Genomic DNA, 17,135 nt, shown 5'->3' with positions numbered 1-17,135 from the left:
CAGTATGCTTTCTTATAGAACCCAGGACCACTATCCCAAGGGTGGTACCCTATCAATCACTAATTTTAAGCATGCTAACCTGTTGGTGGTGGCACACGTCTTTAATACCAGCACTCAGGAGGCAGAAACGGGCAAATCTCTGTAAATCAAGGACAGTTTTGTCTCCATAGTGAGTCCCATGAAAGCCAGGGCTACACAGAGAAACCCTCTCATGAAAAAAAAAAGGAAAGAAAATTCATCACAGCCAGATGTTATGAAGGAATCTTCTCATTTCAGATTCCTGCCTTTTAAATTAACTCTAGTTTCTCTAGTTTGTGTGTCAAGTTGACATAAGGCTAGCCAAGACATAACTTAAGTCTCTTATCTCAAATATGCTTGATCTATAATGGAATTATACAATGATAAGATATAACATCTCTTCTTGATTTTATGTATACATATCACACAGTTATAAAGAGGAAGTGAGAATTTAAAAGAGAAAATCTGGAAAAACAAATTCCCAAATTGGAATTACAACAATCTTCACTTAGGCTCTTGAACTTGATTTAAGTACAAGAAGGAAAAGCCATTAGGGCTGGAACACTGCAAGCAAGGGAACAAATAGGATCATTTACTAGATTAGCATTTACCAAAGTGTGGTCAGGTACCTTGGTAGTCATAGATACAATAACTAGCATGTGTTCTGCTGAGTTTAGGGGATAAGACACTCTGCTCTCAGACACCCACTTTAAGTAGGTCCTGATAGTTCTATGATCTTGAAAAATGAGAGCGCTTATTCAATGCACTGATTCTCAAAGAATGATCTTTTAGGTCAATGACACCATAGCTATCTGGAAACTTGTTGGGAGTGCAGATTCTCAACTTTACCCCTGACCTACTGAACCAGAAACTCTTGGGCTTGAGAAAGTGAACTGTGTCAGAATAAGTAACCCAGTCCATTCTGTCTCAAGAGTATGAAATCCCTAGGCCAGAATCCAGCTGGGGAGGGGAATAATTTCAGTTTCAACTGAAAGAATCAGACTAACTTTGTAACCTATGTTTCTTTTAATTGCCTTATAACTTATATTTGCAAGTTTTAGGCCCATATAAATTAAAGCCTCTTAGTGCTTCTCCAGAGAGCCGAGGAATGTAAAAGTTCCTGACATTAGCCATCTGTGAGGGCAGAGATAAGGAAGAGAACAAGCAGAGTTCTCTACTAAATGGAGAGAAAATCACCGGCTGGCGCCTGTGAGATGGGCTTTGTTTGGAAACTGGGCCAAATGGCCCCAATCCTTCTCCTGACCTTTGATCCAAAGCCTGTAACCGGCACTCCTCAGAACAGACACAGGATGAGTTAATCACCCTCCCACATTTAACTGCGGATGGCCGGAAATTCCAAACTGACTTGAAGATCAGATATTTACGACAGGGCTGACTGGACCTAAGGGTGACCAGAACTAACCAATTATTTTAAAAGTTAAACACCTCATCCAATCCTAAATTGCCAAGAAAGCAACCCCAGGAGATTCCTGCCTTGTGTCTTTTAAAAACCTAAGGTCTTTGTCTCCTGGTGCCACTCCTAGCTGACCAGCAGGGGTGATCCCATTGTGCAATGGTCAAGAGGAACCTCTTGCATTTTTGCAACGATGGATGATTAGTTTCCTGAGTTCTCTTCATACCTTCTTATATTTAGGCTCTTGTTGGGCCTAACACAACTAAGAAGTTTCCTTTCACTTAAATGGTTCACTGCTCCACTTCTACCCTTATACTGGTCTCCCAAAAAAAAAAAAAAATGACACAACAGAATTAATTGATTTTTCTTGCTCATATTAGAAATAACTGGTGGTACTTTTATTTTGTTTGTATATAAACTAGTTCAGTTCATTCTAAAATTAATCCTGTGGATTAAGGACTCTCATAATTCCTGTTAGATAGATGAGGAAAAAGAGACACAAAACATACTTGTCTGAGGAAGAGTATGAATCTAGGCAGCCTGTAGCCATATCGATAAATAGTTATTCCTTTATGCTATTTCTCATACCTAAGGTTAGTGGGAGTGATTTGATCTTAGATAATATTGTGCAAGAAATTCCCTCTGTCCTAGTTTGATTTCTGTTGCTGTGGTAAATATCATGGTCAAAAACAACTTGGGAAAGAAAGAGGTTTTTTCACCACAACAGTCCATAATAACAGAAAGCCATGGGAAGAACTCAAGGAGAAACCTAGAGGAAGGACTTGAAGCAGAGACCATGGAACAGTATTGCTTAATGGCTTGCTCCCCCATGGCTTACTCAGCTTGCTTTTTTTCTTTTTTTTTTTAATTAATTACACATTAGTTACTTTGTATCCCCCCTGTGGTTCCCTCCCTCCTCCTGTCCCAATCCCTCCTTTCCTCCACCCTCTGCATGCATGACCCTCCCCAAGTCCACTGATAGGGGAGGTCTTCTTTTCCTTCCTTCTGATCCTACTCAATTAGGTCTCGTCAGGAGTGGCTGCATTGTCTTCTTCTGTGGCCTGGTAATGCTGATTCCCCCGCAGGGGGAGGTAATTAAAGAGCAAGCCAATCAGTTCGTGTCAGAGACTGTTCCTATTTCTATTTAATGGAACCCACTTGGATACTGAACTGCCTGTGGGCTACATCTGTGAAGGGGTCTCAGCTTGCTTTTTAAGGCACTCCTGGATCAGCAGCCTATCCTGGACCAGCATCTCAGATGTGACACAATCCGTAAAGGGCTGGGCCCTCTTGCATAAATTATTAATAAAAAGAGCTGGAGCAGCACTAGCAGAAGCAATGCCTCCAGGCCTATCTGTGGAATGTGGAAGCCTTTTTTTTTTTTTTTTTGTTTGAGATCTCAGATGACTCTACCTTGTGTCAGTTTGACAAGAAACTAACCAACAGACCTTGTCTTTTAACTCTTACTTAAACTGATGGAATAATTATCACAGACACAGATGTCGTGGAGTGATTCTTCTAGTCAAAAGCTCTGAAAAGTGAAACTGCTTGAGGAAGATTACATAGCCAATCAAATGACAGAACTAATATTTAAATCTCAGCTCCCTAAATCTCAACTCAGCTCAGGATTAACGTATTTCTGTTGGTAAACAAAAGCAAAATGATATATTGAAGCCAACAAATTGAGACAACAACATATCCAGCAGATTGTGTGTTTATCAGTGTCCATTTTATTATTATTATTATTATTATTATTATTAGCACAAGCAGTTCTTTTCTTGCTGATGGTGCCCATGAAGGGCAATAGGACAGGCCCCAAGAGAGAACAATGTCATAGTCAGCAATAACTTCAATCACTAGTTTCTCTATATACAGAATTTTCAGTCTAAGGTACAGGAGTGGAACATTAAGTTTTAGTGATAGTCTTCAATTGTCAACTACATAAAACCAAGAACACAGCAAAAGCTAAGTAACTTTTATTCAAGTCTCTTAACTTTTCTCTTTGTTTGTTTACCTTAGTTTCTAACTGTTCCTCTCATGCCATCAGTAATAAAAACACGCCCAGTTATATGTATAGAAGTTGATGTCCTATCTAGTTGTAAAACACGTGTTCATTTAAGATTAAGACCGTCCCACAAACCTCAATAATATGAAAGATAAAATAGTACATTTAGACATAGAAATATGAATGTGATCAGCTTTTATGCTTGAACCTTCTCATCTACATTAATGAAAATGTGATATATAATTTAAATTCTTAATATCAAATGTTTTTGCTCCATAATAAAATTCTTTTTTATATCTTTTTTATTTTTTATTAATTACAGTTTATTCACTTTGTATCAACCCATAAGCCTCTCCCTCCTCCCCTCCCAGCCCTACCTCTCTCCTCCTTCTTCTCAATTGCCCCTCCCAAAGTCCACTGATAGGGGAGGTCCTCCTCTCCTTCCTTCTGATCTTAGTCTATCAGATCCCATCAGGAAGGGCTGCATTGTCATCTTCTGTGGCCTGGTAGGGTTGCTCTCAACTCAGGGGGAGGTGATCAAAGAACAGGCCTATCAGATTATGTCAGAGGCAGTCCCTCTTCCCATTACTATGGAAACCACTTGGATACTACGCTGTCATGGACTACATCTGTGCAGGGGTTCTAGGTTATCTCCATGCCTGGTATTTGGTTGGAGTATGGGTCTCTGGGAAGACCCCTGTGTTCAAATCTTCTCGTTCTGTTGCTCTCCTTGTGGGGTTCCTGTCCTCTCCATAATCTACTATTTCCCACTTCTTACTTCCATGCACTTTGCCCATCAGTTGGCCTTAAGTCTCAGCGTCTGCTTTGATAGTCTGTAGGGTAGAGCCTGGTTCCTAGGTTGTTTCCTGTTTTCTTCTTCTTCTGATGTCTATCCTCTTTGCCTTTCAGGATGGGGATTGAGCGTTTTAGTCAGGGTCTGCTCTCTTGATTAGTTTCTTTAGAAGTTCAGGGTTTTAGTAGGTTTATCCTATGTTATATATCTATATGAGTGAGTATATACCGTGTGTGTCTTTCTGCTTCTGGGACAGCTCACTCAGGATGATCCTTTCCAGGTCCCACCATTTACTTGCAAATTTCATGATTTACTTATTTTTCATTGCTGAGTAATACTCCATTGTATAGATGTACCACAATTTCTGCATCCATTCTTTAGTTGAGGGGCATCTGGGCTGTTTCCAACTTCTGGCCATTACAAATAAAGCTGCTACAAACATGGTTGAACAATGTCTTTATTGTGTACTTGAGCCCCTTTTAGATATATGCCTAGGAGTGGTATGGCTGGATCTTGAGGAAGTGCTATTCCTAGTTGTCTGAGAAAGCACCAAATTGATTTCCAGAGTGGTTGGACAAGTTTACATTCCCACCAGCAGTGGAGAAGGGTTCCCCTTTCTCCACAGCCTCTCCAGCATGTGTTGTCACTTGAGTTTTTGATCTTGGCCATTCTGATGGGTGTAAGGTGAAATCTCAGGGTGGTTTTGATTTGCATTTCCCTAATGGCTAATGACGTTGAGCATTTCTTTTAAGTGTTTCTCTGCCATTCGATATTCCTCTACAGAGAATTCTCTGTTTAGCTCTGTTCCCCATTTTTAAGTGGATTACTTGGTTTGCTGTTTTTCAGCTTCTTTATTTCTTTATATATACTGGATATGAGTCCTTTGTCAGATAAATGGTTGGTGAAGATTCTTTCCCAGTCTGTAGGGAGTCGTTTTGTTTTGATGATGGTGTCCTTTGCTTTACAGAATCTTTTCAGTTTCATGAGGTCCCATTTATTGATTGTTGCTCTTAGAGCCTGTGCTGTTGTTGTTCTGTTCAGGAAGTTGTCTCCTGTGCCAATTAGTTCAAGGGTATACCCCGCTTTTTCTTCTAACCGATATAGTGTGTCCGGTTTTATGTTGAGGTCTTTGATCCACTTGGACTTCAGCTTTGTGCATGGTGATAAGTATGGATCTGTTTTCATTTTTCTACATGTAGACATCCAGTTAGACCAGCACCATTTGTTGAAGATGCTACCTTTTTTCCACTGTATGGTTTTGGCATCTTTGTCAAAGATCAGGTGTCCATAGATGTGTGGGTTTATTTCTGGGTCCTCTGTTCGGTTCCATTGAGCCACCATTCTGTTTCTAATAAAATTTTTTATTAATAAAATGTACTACCTTAGCTTATTTTGGTTATCAGTGTATTAACTATTGTGTCATTTCTCTTTATTATAATGTACAGACAAAATAAATAGTTGATTCTGATTTTAAATCTAGCTCTGACTAGCATGAATTTTTAATTAGAGTTATCAAAGGTACTTTTTGGAGGCCTCTTAAAATAAGAGTGTAATGACTGAAGGGGAGGAAGGGAGGGGTTGGGAGGGGAGGAGGGAGGGAACTAGAGGGTGGATACAAAGTAAATAAAGTACAATTAAAAATAAAATAAAATAATTAAAAAGAATAATTAAGAGTGTAATGAAAAATCATATTCTATAGTACAGATACAATTGTAAAATACAGTTCTCAATTATTAGGCCTTTGAATAACTCCTACTGAAAAAAATGGCAACTATTTTTCAAGATACATTTGGATGCTTTTACCATGAAATATGTTTCATTCTTGGCTATCGCTAAAATATAGTGTTTATATAATAGAAGAATATTTCCTTAGTGTTTCCTGAAGGGGAACATTTACTCGTAGATCATTCTTCCAATATATTTGAGATTAGAGACTAGAGCATGTGCTAAGTAATAATACCCATCTTAGGATCTGTGGGAAAAAAATTACTCAAATATGAGCTCTTTTGTCCTCTGTTGGCTTTCTAGTAAACATATGGCTTTAACAAAACCTTAATATTAAACATGAGTCCTTTTGCTTTTATGTAGATTTAGGTTACTACATGAAAAGACATTTCTAAAATTCTACACTAACATAGTTCTGAACTTATGTCACAGATCAGAGTGCTACAACATTGAAATTCTCAGTGTATCATTAGTTTAAATTAAGAGATAGTTAGATTTTCAGGTAAGTTAGTATGTTATTTCACCAAACACAGTAACTGTATTAAAGCTGTGACTTGAGGAGTTACTAGAAAGGGTTTTAATATTTCTGGTCACTGACTAACAAGGTTTTGGATGATAATATGATAGATAGGTGATACTCAGGAAAAAATTTTACTATATTTTGCTTCTTTCTTTACCTGTTCGTAGGTAGGTTTTTTCCAGCAAAATGTGTAGATACAAAATTTTATAGCTACTCCTATACCATTTTATAAACTTCTACTATTTTTCTCTAACATTTTGAAGCTATCAGACAATAGGTGTCCACCTAGCATAGAATAGAGGGTTTGTCCTGGAATTCAAGACTTTCTTTACCTCAAACAGGAACATCTTGGGCAAAAATCACCTGAGTTCAGGAAAGTAGTTTAGATTTGACAGTGCAAATGATTTATATAAAATAGAGTTAATTCTAGAACTTGAAAACTTGTGTTTGAACATCCAGTGCAATCCAAAAAAAATAAAAATAAATTACCAGGGACTATCTTTATAGACATAGAGAAAACAATCCAAAAATTCATCTATCTTTGGGCACAAATGACCAAAGATAGCTGAAGAAATTCTGAACCAAAAGTATCTTCAGAAAGTATCACCATATTTGATTTTAATCTGTACTACAAAGGTATACTAATAAAACAGCATGGTACAGGCACAAAAACAGACACAGATTCATGGGCTAGAATTGAGCATCCAGATATAATCCATAAAACTATAGCTACATGATATTTAACAAAGTTGAAAAAAAGTATTTCTCAGAAAAAGACAGCACAGCACCTTGATCAAATGTTGCTGTCAAAAGTGGAAAAAAATTGAAACTGATCCATATTTCTCACTTATGTACATTGCAAATGTGCAAAAACCCAAATGACTTTATGTATTACTTCAAGCATATTCATATCCATTGCCACTCTATTCTCAATGGCTTGAAATTGGAATTTATCTAGATGTCATCAGTTGATGAATGGATAATGAAAATCTGTTATACATACATAGTAGGATATTACTCAGAGGAAAAGAAAAAAATAGGATTCATAGATAAATGAACAAACTGAAAAAAATATACTTAGTGACTTAACCCAGGGCCCATAAAGACAAATGGTACATGTTCTCTCTTTTATGTGCATGCTAAGTTCAAATCTTCTGTATTGTGGTGTGTGTTTAGCCTGGAGCACATGTGATAGTCAGCAAACAAGTTATGAGCCAATGAGTGGGGAGATACATTTAGGAAGGGTAGGATAGTAGATTATAGGTGAGACGATAGTAGAGAGGGGGAATATTAGGAACCAAAATGTTCAAGCAGGCATCTGATGAAAACAGATGCAGAGAACCACAACAAAACACTGGGTGGAGTGCAGGGAGCCATGTGGAAGAGTGGGGGGAAAGGATAGAAGGTCCTAGGGGGGACAGGAACTCCACAAGAAGACCAACAGTTCCAACATACCAGGGCCCAGCAAGCACCAAACAAGGACCATGCATGGAGTAGACCTAGGCTTCCTACACAAATGTAGCTAATGGACAGCTCGGTCCTCATATGGGTTCACTAGTAAGGAGAATGGGGGCTGATTCTGACATGTGCTCTGATAACTGCTTTTGGATCACTTTCCCATAGCTTGGCTATCTCTTCAGGCCACCATAGAAAAGGACATATGCAGTACTGATGCAACTTGAAACGTCGGGGTGGCATTCCCATTCTCTGAGGGAGTGGGGATGGGGGACCAAGGAGGGAGGGTGGGATTGAGAGAAAAGGAAGAGAAAAGGAAGGAGGGTGCTACAGTTAAGATGTAAAATGAATAAATAATAATTAAAAATATTCAAGCAGGATATGATGGGGATCAGAAAACGAGAGGGTAAATGAAGCAATAATCAAATAGAGTGTTCATGAAGAAATTTCATGGAAATCTATGCTCTTATAATTCAAGTAAAATTATAAAAATGAAAGTGGCTAGCAGGACAGACATGATATGAAAGAATGAGAAGAAGTATCAGAGAGGTAGTCTATAAATATGTGCTAATTCCACATTTTCTCCCATGTTATTTGTCTGCCAAAAGCTATTATGGATAGCATTAAAAGGAAATTAATTGATCTGATTTTCTTTTTATTTCTTTTTATTTATTTATTACTTATTACAGTTTGTTCACTTTGTATTCTAGCTGTAGTCCCCTCACTTGTCTCCTCCCAGTCAAACTATTCCTCCCTATTCTCCGCTTATGCCCCTCTCCTACTCCACTGATAGGGGAAGTCCACCTCCCTTTCTATCTAACCATAGCCTATCAGTTCTCATCTGGACTGGCTGCTTCCTTTTCCTCTGTGACTTGGTGAGGCTGCATCCCACAGAGGGAGGTGATCAAAGAGCCAGCCACTGAGTTCATGTTAGAGATAGCCCCTTCTCTCCTTACTAGGGAACCCACCAGGAGATTGAGCTGACAATTGGCTACATCTGAGCAAGGGGGTTAGGTCCTCTCCATGAATGCTCGCTGGCTGTAGAATTGGTCTCTGCAGGATACCCTGGACCAAGATTTTTTTTTAATTTTTAACTCTGTTGATCTCCTTGTGGATCTCCTGTCCCCTCTGGGTCTTTATATATCCCCCTTCATCTATAAGATTTCCTGCACTCTACCCAAAGAATGACAGTGAGTCTCAGCATCTCCTTCGACACCCTGATGGAGAGATTTTCAGGGGTCACCTGTGGAAGGCAAATATCCTGTTCCCTGTCTTTTCCTATTTCCAATCTCTATCCAGTTTGTCATTCTGAATAGGGTATCAGCTTCTTCCCTAGGGTCCTACATGTGGTTTAGCTTTTTCGTTTACTTTCTTTTTTTTCTTTTTTTTTTTCAATGCAGTTTATTCAGGAACCTTGAACAATCATCTGACCCTGGGGAAAGCCAGCCCACAGCTTAAATAGCCTCTGGGTAGCCAACCCCAGCATGCCACCTAGGCAATGCAGATAGGTACACATACATGGAAGCAAGCCAGATCCTAGGCCTTAGCCAAATGTGGAGTTGTTCGTGATAGAGAGCACTCACCATCGGGAAGGTGGAAGGCGAAACCAGCTCCATCTTTAAGGCTCAGCATTACGCAGCTCTCTACAGTTCCCTCTTTTTGTTTTAGACGCATCAGGCAAGAGTAGAGGTCTGATCTCTGCTATTAGAAATAAATTGGGACTTTGTACCAATGTTCATTTAGGTATCATCCACCCAAAGAGCATCAAACCCGTCCAATAGCTTTTTCTCAGAGGCAGGACCTAGGGCATCAACCCGCATGCAATCAGACATGCTCTTCTGTGGGTCGAAAGCGGCTGACCCTGAGTGCAGTGCTTAGCCTCACGTCCTGAGCATAACATTTTAGCTTTTTATGGTAGCCAACCATGCTTGGGGAGACTGTCCTGCTTCAATGGCTGTAAAGGCCTGAATGGTCATGGCTGCATTACAATGTTGTGAGACTCTAATCTTGCATATATACCACAGGCAAACCAAGGAGACCAACACCAGAAGGCCTGCTAATGCTCCCATGCCCGCCCATTCCTTCAGATGATTCATGGCTGCAGCAATCCATGATGGTAATCCTGTGGCTAGTCCTGCATCCACTCTGGTAGAATTTACCGTGACAAGGCCACGCTCAGCTGCTCCATCGCAGTATCGAATTCTCCAGTCCAATTACCTAAAATATAGCTAGACAATTGTTTAGACAGATTTGCAGCACAGGAAAAATTCTCATATTGTATGCTAGTGACTCAAAGTCCAGCATATTTTCATTGACAGCCAAGTTGAGCGATTTGCCATAGGGTATCAATTTGCTCCTGCAAGAGGTCAATCTTCTGATTGAACACCATCAAGCCTCCTTTTAGTTGAGCATTAATTCCTTTTTGTACATCTAAGGCATGAGCTACATTGGCTAAAAGATTATTCAGGGTCTGAGCAGTCTGCACAGTATGACTCATGGCTAATGCCCAGTGGTAGCTCCAACAGCCGCTAATGAGATGGCAGTAACAATGGTGGCTGTAGTTCCAAGATCCCTTTTCTGTCTGAAGAGAGTCGTAGTGTGAGGGGCATCAATGGGCACAGGCACCCAGCAAAGCATGCGAGTAACCAGGGCATACCTAAATTCACTAGCATTCCAGCATTGGGCAAAAAAGCAAGTATCATCACCACAATTACTTGGGTCTATCTGGCTAATAATGAATAAAAATGGGGGATATAAACAAACAGGTGTGGGCTTATAGGAAATATTATGAGAAGCCTTAACCCCTTCGTTGGAACATCCTGCATCAGTTCTAGGACTAGCAGTGGTGATGTCCGAGGTCTGAGTAGGTTCAGGAGACCATTGCCCCCAGGGTCGAGGCATGCTCCATGTAAATTGGCTAACTCCGTGTTTTCCTCCACTTTTGAAAGTCATTTAAGGATCTTAAATTATTTTCTCCCTTTTTTTTTTAATTTTTCATCAATTACACTTTATTCATTCTGCATCCCCCCATAAGCCCCTCCCTCCTGCCCTCCCAATCCCAACCTCCCTCTTCCCTCTACATGCATGCCACTCCCCAAGTCCACTGATAGGGGAGGTTCTCCTCTCCTTCTTTCTGATCTTAGTCCATCAGTTCACATCAAAAGTAGCTGCATTGTCCTCTACTATGGCCTGGTAAGGCTGCTCCCCCCAAGGGGGAGGTGATAAAAGACCAGGCCAATCAGATTATGTCAGAGGCAGTCCCTCTTCACATTACTATGTAACCCAATTGGACTCTGAACTGCCCTGGGGTACATCTGTGCAGGGGTTCTGGGTTATCTCTATGAATAGTCCTTGGTTGGAGTATGAGTCTCTGGGAAGTTCCCTGTGTTCAAATTTTCTTGTTCTGTTGCTCTCCTTGTGGAGACTCTGTCCTCTCCAGCTCTTACTATTTCCCAGTTCTTACCTAAAATTCCATTCACTCTGCCCAACAGTTGCCCATCAGGCTCAGCATCTGCTTTGATAGTCTGTAGGGCAGAGGCTTTCAGAGGCCCTCTGTGGTAGTTTCCTAGGTTGTTTCCTGTTTTCTTCGTCTTCTGATGTCCATCCTCTTTGCCTTTCTGGATGGGGATTGGACATTTTAGTTTGGGTCCTCTCTCTTGCTTAGTTTCTTTAGATGCATAGGTTATAGTGGGTTTGTCCTATGTTGTATGTCTATATGAGTGAGTATATACCATGTGTGAGTTTTTGCTTCTGGGACAACTCACTCAGGATGATCCTTTCCAGATTCCACCATTTACCTGCAAATTTCATGATTTCCTTACTTTTCATTGCTGAGTAATAGTCCATTGTGTAGATGTACCACAATTTCTGCATCCATTCTTCAGTTGAGGGGCATCTGGGTTGTTTCCAGCTTCTGGCTATTACAAATAAAGCTGCTACAAACATGGTTGAGCAAATGTCCTTTTTGTGTACTTGAGCCTCTTTTAGATATATGCCCAGGAGTGGTATGGCTGGATCTTGAGGTAGCGCTATTCCTAGTTGTCTGAGAAAGTGCCAGATTGATTTCCAGAGTGGTTGTTACAAGTTTACATTCCCACCAGCAGTGGAGAAGGGTTCCCCTTTCTCCACAACCTCTCCAGCATGTGTTGTCACTTGAGTTTTTGATCTTGGCCATTCTCATGGGTGTAAGGTGAAATCTCAGGGTTGTTTTGATTTGCATTTCCCTAATGGCTAGTGAGGTTGAGCATTTCTTTAAGTGCTTCTCTGCCATTCGGTATTCCTCTACAGAGAATTCTCTGTTTAGCTCTGTTCCCCATTTTTTAAGTGGATTACTTGGTTTGCTGCTTTCCAGCTTCTTTGGTTCTTTATATATACTGGATATGAGTCCTCTGTCAGATAAAGGGTTGGTGAAGATTCTTTCCCAATCTGTAGGCTGTCGCTTTGTTTTGGTGATGGTCTCCTTTGCTTTGCAGAAGCTTTTCAGTTTCATGAGGTCCCATTTATTGATTGTTGCTCTTAGAGCCTGTGCTGTTGGTGTTCTGTTCAAGAAGTTTTCTCCTGTACCAATGAGTTTGAGGGTATTTCCCACTTTTTTTTCAAGCGGATTTAATGTGTCTGTATTTATGTTGAGGTCTTTGATCCACTTGGACTTCAGCTTTGTGCATGGTGATAAGTATGGATCTATTTTCATTTTTCTACATGTAGACATCCAGTTGGACCAGCACCATTTGTTGAAGATGCTATCTTTTTTCCATTGTATGGTTTCGGCGTCTTTGTCAAAGATCAGGTGTCCATAAGTGTGTGGGTTTATTTCTGGGTCCTCTGTTCAGTTCCATTGATCCACCATTCTGTTTCTATGCCAGTACCATGCAGTTTTTAAAACTGTTGTTCTATAGTACAACTTAAGATCAGGGATGGAGATACCTCCAGAAGATCTTTTATTGTAGAGGATTGTTTTAGCAATTCTGGGTTTCTTGTTATTACATATGAAGTTGAGAATTTTTCTTTCCAGGTCTGTAAAGAATTGTGTTGGTAATTTGATGGGCATTGCATTGAATCTGTAGACTGCTTTTGGTAAGATGGCCATTTTTACTATGTTAATCCTGCCAAGCATTGAGCATGGGAGACCTTTCCATCTTCTCATATCTTCTTCTAATCTTTCTTTAGATATTTGAAATTTTTTTTCATATAAGTCTTTGACTTCCTTGGTTAGGGTTACTCCGAGGTACCTTATGTCATTTGTGGCTATTGTCAAGGGTGTTGTTTTCCTAATTTCTTTCTCAGCCCTTTTGTCTTTTGTATACAGGAGGGCTACTATTTTTTTTTTTTTTGAGTTAATTTTGTATCCGGCCACTTTGCTGGACGTGATTATCAGCTGTAGGAGTTCCCTGGTAGAGTTTTTGGGATCACTCACGTATACTATCATATCATCTGCAAATAGTGATAATTTGACTTCTTCCTTTCCAATTTGTATCCCCTTGATCTCCTTCAACTGTCTTATTGCTCTAGCAAGGACTTCCAGAATTATGTTGAAGAGATATGGAGAGAGTGGGCAGCCTTGTCTTGTCCCTGATTTTAGTGGGATTGCTTTAAGTTTCTCTCTGTTCAGTTTGATGTTGGCTATAGGCATGCTGTATAGCGCCTTTACTATGTTTAGATATGTGCCTTGTATCCCTGATCTCTCCAATATTTTAAACATGAATGGATGTTGGATTTTGTCAAATGCTTTTTCAGCATCTAGGGAGATTATCATGTGGTTTTTTTCTTTCAGTTTGTTGATATGGTGGGTCACATTGATGGATTTCTATTTATTGAACCACCCCTGCATACCTGGGATGAAGCCTACTTGGTCATAGTGGATAATATCTTTGATGTGTTTTTGGATTCAGTTTGCAAGTATTTTATTAAGTATTTTTGCATCAATGTTCATAAGGGAGATTGGCCTGAAATTCTCTTTCTCTGTTGAGTCTTTGTGAGGTTTAGGTACCAAGGTGACTGTCGCTTCATAGAATGAGTTTGGTAATGTTCCTTCTGTTTCTATTTCGTGGAATAGTTTGAAGAGAATTGGTGTTATCTCTTCTTTGAAGGTGTGGTAGAATTCTGCGCTGAAGCCATCTGGTCCTGGGCTTTTTTTGGATGGGAGGGTTTTGGTGACCACTTCTATTTATTTGGGGGATATAGGATTATTTAGTTGATTTACCTGGTACTGATTCAGCTTTGGTAAATCAAATCGATCAAGAAAATTGTCTATTTCATTTAGATTTTCAAATTTTGTGGCATATAGACTTTTGAAGTAATTCTAATGATTGTTTGGATTTCCTCAGTGTCTGTAGTTATATCCCCCTTTTCATTTCTGATTTTGTTGATTTGGGTGGTGTCTCTCTGCCTTTTAGTTAGCTTGGCTAAGGGTTTGTCGATCTTGTTGATTTTCTCAAAGAACCAGCTCTTGGTTTCATTAATTCTTTGAATTGTTTTATTTGTTTCTAATTGATTGATTTCAGCCCTGAGTTTGATTATTTCCAGCCGTCTATGCCTTCTTGGTGTGTCTGCTTCTTCTTTTTCTAGGGTTTTTAAGTGAGCCATTAAGTTGCTTGAATGTGCTGTCTCAAATTTCTTCTTGAAGGCACTTAGTGCTATGAACTTTCCTCTTAGCACTGCTTTCATTGTGTCCCACAAGTTTGGGTATGTTGTGTCTTCATTTTCATTGAGTTCTAGAAAGGCTTTAATTTCTTTCTTTATATCTTCCCTGACCCAGCTGTCATTTAGTAACAAGTTGTTCAGTTTCCATGTGTGTGTAGGCTTTTTGTTATTTCTGTTATTGTTGAGGTCCAGCTTTATTCCATGGTGATCAGACAAGATACAAGGGATTATTTCAATCTTCTTGTATCTGCTGAGGCTTGCTTTGTGACCCACTATATGGTATATTTTGGAGAAGGTTCCATGAGGTGCTGAGAAGAAGGTAAATTCTTTTGTGTTTGGGTGTAAAGTTCTGTTAATGTCTGTTAGGTCCATTTGATTCATGACCTCTGTCAGAGATATTGTTTCTTTGTTTAATTTCTGTTTTGTTGACCTGTCCTTTGTTGAGAGTGGGGTGTTGAAGTCTCCCACTATTAATGTGTGGCGAAGTATATGTGCTTTAAATTTTATCAATGTTTCTTTACCAAATGTGGGTGCTCATGTATTTGGGGCATAGATGTTCAGGATTGTGATGTATTCCTGGTGGTATTTTCCCTTGATGAATATGAAGTGTCCTTCCCCATCTCTTTTTATTAATTTTGGTTGAAAGTCTATTTTATCAGATATTAGAATGGCTACTCTTGCTTGCTTCTTCGGTCCGTTTGCTTGGAAAGTCGTCTTCCAAACCTTTGACCTCAGGTAATGTCTATCTTTGTGTCTTAGGTGTGTTTCTTGTATGCAACAGATTGCTGGGTTTAGTTTACGTATCCATTCTGTTAATCTGTGTCTTTTTATTGGAGAGTTGAGTCTATTGATGTTGAGAGAGATTAATGACCAGTGGCTGTTTGATCCCTTGATTTTGATTTTGGCTGTGGTCATCAGGTTGTGTGCATGGTTGCTTTTTGTTTTACTGAAGTGAGGTTATTTATTTCTTGTGTTTTCTTGAATGTAGCTAGTTTTCCTGCATTGTATTTTCCCTTCTAGTGCCTTCTGTAATGTTGGATATGTTTGTAGGTATTGTTGAAATTTGTTTTTGTCATTGAATATCTTGTTTTCTCCTTCTATGAGGACTGAGAGTTTTGTGGGATATAGTAGCCTGGGCTGACATCTGTGTTTTCTTAGGGTCTGCATGATATCTGTCCAGGCCCTTCTGGCTTTCATAGTCTCTGTTTAAAAGTCAGGTGTGATTCTAATGGGTTTGCCAGTATATGTTACTTGGGCTTTTTCCCTTGCAGCTTTTAGTATTTTTTCTTTGTTCTGTATACTTAGTGTTTTGATTATTATGTGGCGGGAGGATTTTCTTTTCTGGTCAAATTTGTTGGGTGTTCTATAGGCCTCATGTATTCTAATTGGCCTCTCCTTTAGCTTGGGGAAATTTTCTTCAATGATTTTGTTGAAAATATTTTCTGGGCCTTGGAGAAGGGAGTCTTCTTTTTCCTCTATGCCTATTATTCTTAGGTTTTGTCTTTTCATATTGTCTTGGATTTCTTGGACGTCTGTGTCAGGAATTTTTTGGATTTAACTTTTTTTTTTGAGAGATACATCAATTTCTTCCATTGTATCTTCTACACCTGAGATTCTTTCTTCCATCTCTTGTAGTCTGTTGGTTATGCTTACCTCTGTAGTTCCTGTTTTCTTCCCTAGATTCTTCCTCTCCATTATTTCCTCCATTTGTGTTTTCTTTAATTTTTCCAATTCTATCTTCATGTCTTGAGTTGTTTTGTTTACTTCCTTCACCTGTCTGATTGTACTTTCCTGTTTTTCTTTTAGTTCCTTCAACTCTGTTTCTTTTATTTCATTCAGTGCTTTAAGCATTTCCTTTCTAAAGGCCATAATCTCTTTGGCTGCAGCTTCCTGTATTTCTTTACGGATGGCAATATTCTGTTTGAGTTTATCTTCCTCTATGTCTTTACGTATCTTATTTGTTTCCTCTGTTATCATCTTCATGAGCATTCTTGTTAGGTCATCTTCTTGGATTTCAGTTATGCTGGGGTGTCCAGGGCTACTTGCCCCTGGGTAACTGGGTTCTGGAGATGCCATATTGCTATGTCTTTTGTTGCTTGAGCTTTTACGCTGGCCTTTACCCATTGTGCTATCCTAGGTGTTTGGGGTTATTTTCTGGTGGTTCCTGGGGATCCTGTGGTGGAGAGTATCCCCTTTGCAGAAAAGCTGGTTTTTCTTGAAGGATGTCTTCTCAGCTTTTTGGGTATAGTCCCTGGATGGCTGGTGTTTTTTCAGGAGTTGCTCACCTCAGGGATATAGACCTGAGTGGTGACTGTGTTCTTTGTTAGTCGAGAGGGATCTCCTCTCACCCAGGGAAGTCCTGAGGGCAGCTGCCCTGTTTCTGGGTTTCTTGTTGTAAATTTAATGATCAGCTGCTGTGACCCAGTTGGACATCAGGCGTGTAGCAACTGTTTGTGTCTGTGTCTGGAGCACAGCTGAGTCATGGCGCCTTGGCCACACTGGTGTGCTAGACTTTTTCAAGGGAAGGATTGGGTGATTTAAGTCAATACATTTTCCTTCCTTTCCT

Source organism: Meriones unguiculatus, chromosome X, assembly GCF_030254825.1.
Source record: "Meriones unguiculatus strain TT.TT164.6M chromosome X, Bangor_MerUng_6.1, whole genome shotgun sequence".
In the NCBI taxonomy this organism is placed as follows: Eukaryota; Metazoa; Chordata; class Mammalia; order Rodentia; family Muridae; genus Meriones; species Meriones unguiculatus.
The sequence above is the reverse complement of the archived record's forward strand: the minus strand, read 5'-3'. Positions refer to the sequence as shown.